Raw genomic sequence first — 12449 nt, forward strand, 5'->3', positions numbered from 1 at the left:
GAAATCCTGGTTGAGAATATATATCCAGGATTAGGTATAGTCATGTTCAATGTAAATAGTAATGTGGGATTTCCTTGACACTCTTCTGGTTGGAAACTTGATTATAAAAACACTTTCTTCTTTCTTTCCCCCTCTCCCCCCCTTTTTTTTTCTGCCAATGTATTGCTATAAAACACTTGGTACCTGAAGATTTTTTTTTTCCCCATTATTGAACCTCTCCTATTGTGCAAAAAACTTGAGTGGGTGCATGGTATGAAAGAGGACCTTTAGGCAAGAAGATCTCTCCTTGCCTGGTACTAAGATGATGGAGCTTTTTGCTGTTCCCTGGACACAAAGCAAGACTTTCCAAGCAGAGCACTGTATTGTCTGTATTTTTGCTCTTTTCCCAAAATATTTTTGGCTAAACCAAAGGGAAAATTTTCACCTTCTACCTCACTTGAACTGGTTTTTTTTTCTTTACGTACAGATCTCTTATTTTTTTTTTAACTGAGTTCATAACTCTTATTTCTATTTGCTCCTTTACCTTTTCAAATATCCAGTCCAGGAATTCTTCCACCTGAGATTACCAAGAAAAAAAAAAAAACACACAAATAACAGCTATGCACGCACAGTTTACAACTTGTAGATTTTAATTTGTTTACATAAATTTTCAAATATGAAAGGCTATGTGAGAAGACTTCAGGCAGAGAACACCCCCCAGTTGTCAGGGAATTTTTATGCTCTAACAAGTTTGCTCAGCTCTATGGAGGCCTCCTTACAAACGGTTCTTTTGCTGTGACAATAGGTTGTTTAAAGAGTCTTAAAACATCCTGGCTTGGTGGAAAAGAGGGCAAACTCTTCCTTCAAAACATTTGACTCGGAAAGGAGCATTCAAAGCCACACAACTGGGGTATGAACGCTCACACCCACTGTACCAGTGGTTCAAAAATCCTGTCTTCTCCCCCAGGCCCAGCTCCAGCAAGCACTTACACACATGCTTAACTTTATGCACACGAGTAATCCCATTGATTTAATGGGATTATTCCCATATGTGCAGTTACACACACATAAGTGTTTGCAGGATTGGGGGACTTACTTCTCTCGCAGTGATCTGAAACCTATGGCAGAAAATGCTGCATGCAAAGTGAGGTACTGCTTAATGGCCAAACATTAAACCTGAATTTTTCTGCTGAAATCGATGGGGCTGTGCCAGTTTGTACTGGCTGAGAAACTGTCCTTTTCTCTGTATAATTTGCACTTTCTAGATGCAACATATTTGTGGCTATCACAGCACAGAAAGGGGAATGGAGAGATAATTAGTAGCAAAAATATCAAGAGAAGAATTTTTCCATGCTTAGAGGTTGCTGTATTCCAAATCTTGATTTATAACTTGAATTTCATTTAGAAAATGCTCAGCTATGCACAAGATATTCTCCTCTATAACGTGGTGACTTGTAGCTGTTTCAGCTCTGATGAAAAAGTTTACCTTTTCAATGTTTAAATATTGAAATCTATATGTACACAGATGTATAGGAGAAAAGTATTTCCTAGCAAAACTATATATAAATATGGATGCTCACATGCTTGGAAACTTGCATATACAGGATGAGCATTACAAAAAAACCACCCTCCAACCAAGTTTGTTAAAAATAACTGAACTTACAGTTGCCCCTGACTTGGAGAGTTTACTTTTAATTTGAAATTCTGCAGCCAAGATATTTTTTAAAAATTTAAGGCAAGTAACCATCTGCCATAAATGATAGAAATGGAGTATAAATAAAATAGTACTTGTAGTATTCCAGTGGAAATCACATGCCAAACACATCCACAGTCTCAGCAGCAGGAACACTTTCAGATGTCAGGAACAAAAGCAGAGGAAGGAGCTGGCTTGGCCAGGACGTGTTTTGCTGCGCATGGTGTATCTTCTTGGCTGTCCTGAAAAACCACATTATTAAGCAATTTGGGCTGGAGCATCATTTGTGCCCCATGAAGAATTTAGGGAAGATCTTGACTTGAGCGTGTTGCAAGAGGAGTCCTGCTGTGCCATTTGGTATAAAACTCTAATCAGTCTCATGCCACTGGCACATTTGAGCACCTAGTGGGACACGCCGGGCATCCACGTTCAAGGCTTTATATAAGGTAACAGCTGCTTTGGTCAGGCAGTTAATTAAATGTGTTAATTTTCCATACAGCCAGCAGTAGTGACAACAGATCAGAGTGGGATTTTATGACATTTCAGGGTTCCCTTATGTGATCGCAGCGATGGATCGCGCCCACATCATCCTTCACATCCCTGCACTGAATGATGCTGCCTTCCCCCTTTGGAAATGGCTCCAGTCTTTGACTCCATGAATATTAGAGCAATGGTAATGCTTTGGTACCACTTACTCCATATTGCCAGTTGTCCCAACTCCAGCCTTGCAAAGCTGTTTGGGCTTATTCCCACACTGATATTGGTTTAGTCAGAGACGCAGCAATTCATTTACGAGGCAAAAGTGCTTCTTATTTTCTCCTCTCTATCTTACTTTCCTTATTAGAAATGTTTAATGAGCAGATATATAGGCTGGAAATAAAGCAGTGTGATATTTCTGAACAGATAGCATGTTCTTCAGATGTAGAATTACAGAAAATTATCTCCTTGTTCTTGATAGTTTGGCTTGTACAACATTGCAGGATGACAAATTCAACCTTCTCTGTACCTTATTACTTTCATAACATGATAATAACTCAAATGCACCCAGAAAGAGAAGGTAAATGGGGACGATTCGTGAAAAGGACTAGAAGAACATATTTAGAAGTAATAGTCTGACAAATATGCAGCCTGAATAATATAAATGAACTGAACAAGTTTCCTCCCCACCAAATGGATAATACAGTGTGAAGAAAAGTGGAAGAAATGTAAAATGCCAAGTTAGGCATGTAAGGCCTGACCAAAAATGAGTCACACTCCCACGCTTTTGGCTCCCAATTCGAAGTGTTTGTTTTTTAGTTGATTGGGTAGCCACTAAAACTATATGGTAAGCTTTGTTTGGATTTGATCTGTCACTTTTTTTTTGATGGGTGGCAATGATTTTATGACATATGTCACGTTGTGTCACATCACTCAGAACACATCAAGTCACGCTCTATCCCATCACTTCTGAAGGCAATAATGCCACTCAACGTGACGTGACGTGACGAGATGTAACGCAACCCAACGGCTGAGAAAATAGAGGCAAAGTTTGGTAGGTGTGACATGGAACCCCAGGAATTACATCCCCAGGGAACGTTAGGAAGATCCCAGGAGTCTGAAGTTTTCACAGTGGGTCAGTTGAGTGACTTGTGTCTTCACAAAGGTGGGCTCTGAGTTACTCGGCGTAGAGAGGCAGTGAGTAGTTACTGTAATCGTGGTGCGAGTCTGTCGTTAGGCTTGGTGATAAAAGGGAGTTCTTCAAGGAAAACTTGATGGAAAGATGAGTCTCATGCCTGAAATGTGACAAGCCTGGAACTGTCTCTGACCTGACAGGCTGCGTGTCTGCAAGTGTTTTAGAGCATTTAAAATTTCTGAGACCTCAGGGAATGTCCTAAGCATAAACATTGCCAGAAGCCAGGATATAGCTGGATGTATTCTTCTAACATATTTTAAATACAAATGGCTACAATCTTTACGAGCTCTGCTCTTTTTTTTCCCTAACAATTATCTCCTTTCCTGTGTTTTGACTATCAGGAGTAGTGTTTGTATTGTATATGGTGATAATCTGTTCTTATTGACTGCAGTGAACTGCCCATGTGCACCCACGAAGGACCTTCAGCTCCATCAGCAGCAGGAATTTCCATTTGAACACAACACTTAAGCACAAAATATGAAGTTCCCTCATCAGCTGAAGCTTTCACCGGAGGATCCCAAATTCCTTTGCTGACAGGATTGCATCAGAAATGTTTTTAGGTAGGTGAAACTTCTTTAGCCATGTGCATAACCAAATATCATGTGTTTGCTAATGTTATCCGCTTCCATAGCTACACTTGGCTCATCAGTCTAAGGTCCTTTACAATCCAAACCATTCTGAGATTCTCTGACTCACAGTATTGAAATCTTTCCTGACCTGTCTGACTGACATCACCGACCTGAACTTGTCTTCCATTTCCTAAGACAGTTCCTGAGAATGTACTCAATGGCTCATTTCTCCTTTCCTGAAGCTGAGCCTTTTTTAAACCTTTAAAACACTTGCTGGGAGATTTATCCCAGTGAATGTTACACAGCTTCAGTAGAAGAAGCTGTGACAGAGTACTCCCAAGCACAAGTTGGGGTAATTAAGTCTCTCCTGAATGTGGGAAGGGCATAAGGAAGCCCATGGAGTTCAGCCACCAGCTTTTAGGTGTCCTAACCACTGGATGTTGTAAATGAAGCCACCAAGATGCTACTTTTACATCTTACATTACAGTGATTCCTGATACAATGTCCAAATGACTGCTGGTGGCTCTGAAGCCAAACAGAAAGATGGACTTGGTTTTCTGGCCTTATGCACCACTCTCTTTTTATAATTTCCTTCTTGTGTATCCTTTCCTACTCCTCAGGTCTGATTTTCCCTGTTAATTACCTTGGCAGACACCCCTGTTGTATGGAATTTCCATTATGCTCTAGGGCAGATAAGAACTGAGCTGAGTAACACCCACCCCCTTTTCTCGGTGACATTTTCCCATCAGAAAAAAAAAAAAAGAAAGGAAAAAAAAAAGCAAAAAAACCCACAAAAAACCAAACCAAACCCCCAAAAAAACCCTGCAGTTCTCTACCTTTCTCTTCAAAATGTTGTTAAGTAATTTACTGACTGAACATCCTGAGATTCTTCCACCTTCCCTGCGCACACCGACAAGAAACTCATGTAAATTCTCACTTTATTGCCACACCTGTTAGAAATCACTGCTGCAACTTAGGTGTGAAAAAATGTGGCTGCACTATACCCAGTAAGAAATGCAGACCAGGCTCGGTGTAAGTGCATCCCCACTGCTATAAAACAGACACAACTACTTTGGTGACATTCACTGTTACTGTACGTTGACAAGTTCCCATTTAATTTACTACATATGGTTCCACGTCTCCATAGCTACTCTCGTGAATTCATTATTCATTAAATAAGTGATGAATTTACTTAAATATTGCGGCCACATGGCCGACACAAATGCATTCTAATATTATTAACACGTTGCCAACTTGCAACTCTTCGAAGTCTGAGTAAATGTTTTGACAAGAAGAGGCAGCAAGAACAAATAAGTAGTAGCAGCCTAGATGAAGTTCAGCCATAGTTCTAACAGCTTTAAAGTCTTAACAGTGTTTTCACTGGGGCAGTACCAGATAAATTGCTCTTATGTGTGCATACAAGAGACTAAAATTCCTTTGAAAGTTTATAATTTCTCATGGGAAAACACAACATAAAAGTTACTTTTACTCATAGAAAAACAACACCATATTTTCCTGTCAACCTTTGCTGTTGGGAATTTCAAACTTTTTGCATTTTTTCCCTGTGATTCTTTGTCGGCCCAAGGGACAGGCGTTTACAACATAATTTACTTTCGGCGTGTCTCTGTAAATCATTGTAATACTTTCTATGGCTAGCAGGGAAGAAAAAAAAAAAGAAAAAGCAGCACTCTCCAGTTGGACTGACAAACCAGTTTTCCAAGACTTCAACAGCAAAGCAAAACCCCTATTTGAGGAGAGCAGCACCGACACGGAGAGACACACAAAAGAAATTTATTTTATGAGGGCTTTATATGAAATTTTGCATTTAGAGGGTGTAATATTTATTGGGAAATATTTATTGAACTATGTTTACTTGCAGTAAAATGTACAGAATGTGTGGAGCAAAAAACATGTATTGGTGGCAGAATTCTGGGTGTAAAAAGAAAATCACTGGTATTTCACTTTTGCAGAAGGTAGGATTTTTTTCCTTACCATTCCTAAGCCCTGTTGTTGTCACTGTTGTTGTCCAGGCTTAAGAGTGTTGTCTCAGGTTAGGTGCTCTAACACAGCCTGCCACAAAAAAGCTGGAAACCTGTAGAGCCTTTCAACCTCACTTTTTGAGACTGCTGCTAATATCAAGGCTCATTCAGTTTTACATTAGAACTTGATGACTTGCACATTGGTTGAACCTTCACCTTTTACAACCTTAATGGGGATTTATTAGCTATTTCACAGTGTGTAAATTTGAATCTAGGTCAGATGAGGAAGAAAAATAGGGCAAATCTGGGCCTTAAGTATAACCTGCATATAATATATCAGGATAAAAAAAAAAGGTGCAAAATTAAACAGATGATTAAAAGTGTCTAGAGCAGTCAGAGTTTGAAAAAAGAGCTTGATAAATTAGGGGTGTATGTAGGGGTTTTTTTTTCGAGTTCAAACTCAGGTGACTGGTGAAAGTCTGGTTTCCACACAAATTCAGCAGATTAAGGAGTTAAAATAGCTTGTTAACCTGTTTCTGCTAACTGCTGCAAGAGGAAATGTAACCCAGGTGTGTTTGATATTCACAAGATTAAAGCTTTTGTCTACCATCAAATGTTCACCACATTAAAGTCGTTTTAATGAGGTATTGGAAGATAATGAATGTAAGCCTCTAATTCACCGCAGAGGAGACAGCCTGCCCCTGCTCTGACCCCGCTGCAGCCAGGTATCTAAACCAACAGATTAGTCACACTTAGACCAAAGGATGTGTGTGTAATGGAATAGCCACTACCTGCTGCCATCCTCATCTGCCAAGAATGGATCTGGTTCAGGTGCCTCTGCTTTTCTGACATCAGATATTTCCCATGTGGTGGTGCCCATCCCTCCCCAACTCTTTCCGGAAGGAAAAGGACACAGCTGGTGTGAGAAGGAAGGATTGGTATAGTGGGCGTGTAGGAGGAATGGGTAGGCAAAAAATGGGTATAAATTAATATTATTAATGTTAATTAATGTTATCCTGGTACTTAGTGATGTTCAGAGAGTCAATAGCTGGAGTCAGGAAAGGTTGGAAAGGTCTTTGTGGTTCATCTATCTCCATACTTGCTGTTTGCTGGATCCACCCCCCTGCTAAGCTAAGGTACGCTTAGCCTGTTTGCTTATCCTTAATAGAATAAGCTCCAAATAAAAATAAAATAAAGATCCTGAAAGGTTCTCCAAACCAGATTTATTTTGGCATGCATATGCAGGAAACTATGTACTGTAGCAAGTTTTAAATACTGTATTTGGACACTAATTCTCAACTGCCGTCATCAGTTTGCTGACAGCCATCTGCTTGGACCCTGCTCCTTCCTCCCGTTCAGCACCGTTAAAGTAAAATATTGACAGAAACAACTTCTGCAGCAAAAGTGGAAAAGTTAATAACATAACTGAAGTCACACAGGATTTTTCTCTAATGTTCTGGAGCTCTGCTACAATTTTGTTTTACTCATGCCTTAATTTAGAAGTGTCCCACCCGGCTTAAAAATAGGAGGTTGTGTAGCCAGCTATCTTTAGATGGCACAGGTTACTGAGGAGAGATCTATAGCTGTAAGTTCCTACTGTATAGTTCGTGTGACTTCATCCTAATGAGTAATGAACGTGCTCCTGGAGAAGCTGACACACCGGGCGCTGTGTTGTCAGTCACAGAGCTGGGGAAAAAAAAGTCATCACAGTGAGGTTGTGGCTGCCGAAATCTGCAGCAACACGAGCAGATAGAATAGATTGATAGAATTCAAATGTACCTGCAGGAGCATTTTGAGCAGTGATGTTCACAGCCCCTTACATCATACTCGTTGCATACTGCTGGCTCAGAGCTCTGAAGGGTGCCTGGACACTTCCAGAAGGACCCTCAACCTCCTTGGGCTGAGATTTTTTTTGTTCAGTACATGGCTTGTGATGTTCCCCACCTTAATGAGTCTGAGATGCTCCAGTTCAGCACAGAGCAAGCTCTACCTTCAGCTCTTTGTGTGAAATGTCATTAAAGCTCTTGCACAGGTCATAGGGCAATGCACAATAAGAGAGTTTGCCACTAATTATTTCAAAAAGAGGAGTGAACATGAGCTCATGTACACACACACACACAGATATACATTCACATAAATAATTTATTTATCATACCTATTTATAATACATGAATCTTTTATGTTTTATAGTGATACCATTGCAGCTTGCAGATTTACATCTCTTATTAAATTCCCCACACAACAAAACACAACACCATGGAAATATATAGCCCTACAAACTGATTCAAGACTTCTAATCCAAGTGGTCTTACTGTCTGCAATATTCCTTTCTAAATTGTGCCATTACATCCCACAAATCGACTTGCAATGAAAGGTAATTTCTTTTTATTCTCTTACAGCTCTTCGTGGGAGAAAGGCAGAAAGAATCTGTCCCATAAAGAACAACACAACAGTTTCCAAGCTGAACTCTCTAACATATACAACCATTTCTGCTTTTGCAGATACAGACCCATCAGCCCTGTGAGAAGATGAGTGAGTTTACTATGTTGGAGAGATCAACAGTAGATTTAGTGGAGAAAGTAAAGCCTTTGGGCAGATGAAAAAAAGTCTAAAAAATCTAGTTTCCAAGCAGAAAACTTGACTAGTGATGCAGAGAGCGTGGCAGGAGCTAAAAACTGGTTTTGTGCAGAGACAATGCCTCAGTGTCAAACACAACACATGAAAATAGGAACACTACATATTTTTGAGAGATGGTTTCAATATTTGATCTGGTTTTTATTGCCATAGAACAGAAATAAATCATTTTGTTCTGTAGCCCTGAGGGAGTGCACTGAGTCCTGCTTCTTGCCTCATGCACAGCCCTACAGGTCAGGGTGTGGGTGAGGGAGGTGAGCACTGAGCACCCTCCACAGTGGGCAGACTGCTGAGAGGCTTCCTCTCCATTCCTGTTTACAGTTTCTTCCCTCACTTTGGGATAACCTCCCCAGATATTGTTTAAAGCCCTCCATGACAGTCCTCCAACTGCCTTTATAGGCCATGCAGCTGTTTGTCCCCACATCTCAGGTGCTGAACCATAGTGAGAAGTCCCCACCCTGCGCTACCTCAGGCCCAAACTTAAATCATTTTCTTCCTTAACTAGGTCTTAGGCTGAAAGGTGAGGGTTCACAGAGAAAACAGCTGTGATTTCAAACAGCCTGCCACACGTGTGGTGAGAATGGCTTACCAGCCTCACCAGTCTACCTTGCAGGTTCTCTTTTATGGTCTGTAGCTCGAGGTCCTGAGGCATCCTCAGAAAGCCACAGGCAGAAACCACACAAAGAGATTAAAGATGTGATAGGGAGAGGCAGGAGGAAACGCTCCTGCTCATTTTCTAGTGTGTGTTCTTCTGAAGATACACCCAGAAGGACCTCCATGAGTTTCCAGAAGGACCTTTAGAAGTTTCTGTCTGTTTTCCAAAGGAAAAAAAAAACAAACCACACACCAACAAACCTAAAGCTTGGAAAAACACTCAACAAAACCAAGCATGACAGAAAGACTATGCAAAGATGATGTTGTTCTACCCAGCCTTTTTTCCTACTCTTCATCTAGAGGGAGAACTGCAAAAGGCCTAACAGAGCTTTGCTGCTTCTTTGAACATTGGTGGAAGGTTGTGATATTTTCTCAAGGCTTTCCCAATTAACATCCCTGTAAAACGTTGTAACATTTAGCTCCACATGTTGAAGAAGGTTCTCTCTTCTCTAGCTGCCATTCTCAGTAGCTCTGCCTGCTTCAGTGCAGCTCCATGTGACTATGGAGCCAGGAGGTGACTTTTTTTTCCAAAGTTCAGCCACTTGGAACGTTTAGACATTTTAGACCCATTTAGAACAGGGAGATATTTTAGAATTTTTGAGATTTTTGAGACAATTTGGACAATTTGAAGATGGCATTTGTTGGTTTGAATGAAACACTCTATTTTAACTCTCAAAAAATGTATAACCAGGACTGGAGTGATCAAAATTCATGAGTGATGAATGACACATTGCAAATTATTTTGCTTTTGCCACGTCTCTCATGCAAATGATGAACTACAAGGTTCTCTAATACTTGACATGAGAAAGCATTTAATAAAGTGTTAATAACACACACAAAAAAGCTTTGTTATAACACACAAATGCCTGATTAAAGTGTTTAAAACACACAAACAAACTTTCAGAATTGGGTTAGAAACCAGATTTAAGTACTGCAGGTAAATAATACAGTAAAGAGATGAAATATCAAGTGAATATCAAATGGGAGTTGTCAAGGCCAAGTTGGACAGGGCTTGGAGCAACCTGGTCTAGTGGAAGGTGTCCCTACCCATGGCAGGGGGTTGGAACAAGGTGGTCCTAAAGGGCTCTCCCAACCCAAACCATTCTCTGGTTCTGTGATTCCCTCATATATTTTGCATAATAAAGGAAAAAAAAATCTGTCAAGCATCTTATAGACCAATCAGAACATGAAAGACCTTGTTGCCTGTTGTGATGTGGTGACATCAGAGAGATTTGGACACTTTTCCATTGTTAAGAGCTGGTCAGTAGAGGAACAGAGCACGAATCTCCCAGTGCTCCCACAACTGGCTCAGTGTCCATCAGAGCTGCTCCCATGAGGCAAAAAGCATCTCCCAACACCTGACTGTGACCAGCACCTGGTGGGGGAATTCCTTGCTGTAAATCTCTGGCCATGAGTCCAATCAAAAAGCTGGAAAAGAAGAGGAAAATCTCTAAAGGTCTTTTCTATATATACTTCCCACAGAAGAGTAGTATCGTAATTCAAACTGCTGCCTGCTTTAGTGCCTTCCCTGCCAGGATTTGTGTCAGCTGAGTCTTCAAAGCTGACAACCGACGTCACTGGAGAACCTACAAGATTCCCACTAGTAAAGTGTCACAAGAGGGAACATCTATTTTCACAGCAAACCAAATTCTGCTCCCTGACTAGCATATGAGAAAAATGAGTGCCTCACTCTTCACATCCTTCTCTCATTGTAAGGTCACACCTTTCTTTAATGAGTTTCCTCAAAGTTTACAGCAAGTTTCCTTAGTGACACAGGTAGGGTTTCACTGATCTCAAGCCAGGGCTGTCATTATAAGAGGATGGGGTTCCAATTTCTGATTAATGAAAATTATAATTATGTGCAGATAATGGAAGGAGAGAGAGATGTTTCCATGTTACTTTAAACAAAGAAGAGTTAAGGCCTTATCTTAACTATGCATTGGCACTGCAATGCGAAATGGTCATGCAAAATTAATTTTTAATGTGTTCAATTTATATTAAAAATTTCTGCAAGTGTGTGAATTTTTTTTCTAAGGCTGGAGTGCTACTTCATTTACAATATTCCCTGAAGGTGTTTTTTTTTTTAAAGAGACTCTTAAACTGAAGCCATTTTAAGGGTTTTATGAGACATTATGTGAGCTTTCATATGCAAGTTAGTCGTTAAGTACCAGATATTATATTCTGTAATATGCTTAAGTGATATTAGAGGCTGTATATAGCCTGCAGTAATGGCTATTGCTGCTTTTTTAATTTATCAAGAAAATGCTGCTTAAATAAGGAGCAAATCAGTGCTTGGGTGTAGAAAATACAAATGTAAAGGAAGTAACAATATTGTTGTGGTGTACTTTGCACTCTCAGCTTCACTGGGGAGTGAAACCAGGATCTACTTTCTCCTATTCCTATTGACACATGAGACAAGTCCCACATATGCAGTGCTGGACATATTTAAAAAAGAGAAATTTCACTGAGTTTCACTGAACTGGTCATTGCTCTCCAAGACTTGCTGAGAATTAATATTATGCCCCTGGAAAGTGGATTTTTTCTTTTTTTTTTTTTTTTTTTTTTGTAAAATTTCTGGCATTCAAACAAAGCAGCAGCTCACATTTGGACTTAAACGAGTGATGCCTTTGAATGTTCAGCCTACAAAGGGAAATGTTTTAGTTAAGCTGGATTCACTGGTCAAGCTATAAAAGACAGGATAAAAAAAAAAAAGAACCACAAACAAACCAACCCTCACATGGTGAACAAACTTGCTATTTTTTTCTCCTCCCTCCCTCCCTTAAGAACCAGAGGAGGGAAAAAAAAAAAAAGAGAAAGCTTTAAGCTGACAAGCTTGTAGAAATATAAAAGTCACTTGACTTTCCTTTCAAATGTGCCTCTTGCTCCATGTCCTGACACAGAAATAAAGCACGTCTGTGGTTGTGCTGCAGGGAAGTGGGACACAGGCGTGTTTTAGACTGACAGCCCTTGGCAGTGACACCTCGAGTTGGCCACAGAGTCCCCCACCTGCCCCGACCTCTCCGTGGATCCCAGCTGACTGCAGAGCTCGTTCTGCTTAAAATATTCCTCCTCTAACCACCGACCCCTCTTCTGTGCCCAGCTGCAAACTCCCGCTCTCATGCAGTCTTGTGATTGAAGAAACGTATCTCAAATGAAAAATAATCTTTTCCATTTTCCTTCCCTTTCCCAGCTGTTGATTCCCACCCTGATTCCTTCTCTGGAGCTGTGATTAATTTTTTTTTTTTTTTTAAATTTTATTTTTTAAAATC

General features: G+C 40.2%; 1 long non-coding RNA gene across 1 annotated transcript; it reads left to right on the forward strand.

The window, feature by feature from the left end:
• Nucleotides 1-2194: 2194 nt before the first annotated feature.
• LOC126652768 (uncharacterized) lies at nt 2195-9365 on the forward strand. Its single transcript, XR_007632045.1, has 4 exons — nt 2195-2345; nt 3736-3904; nt 5793-5886; nt 8292-9365. It is a non-coding gene; the product is annotated as an uncharacterized LOC126652768 (long non-coding RNA).
• Nucleotides 9366-12449: the final 3084 nt, after the last annotated feature.

The sequence above is a fragment of the Myiozetetes cayanensis genome, unplaced genomic scaffold (genome assembly GCF_022539395.1).
Source record: "Myiozetetes cayanensis isolate MyiCay16 unplaced genomic scaffold, myiCay2020 scf9, whole genome shotgun sequence".
Lineage (NCBI taxonomy): Eukaryota > Metazoa > Chordata > Aves > Passeriformes > Tyrannidae > Myiozetetes > Myiozetetes cayanensis.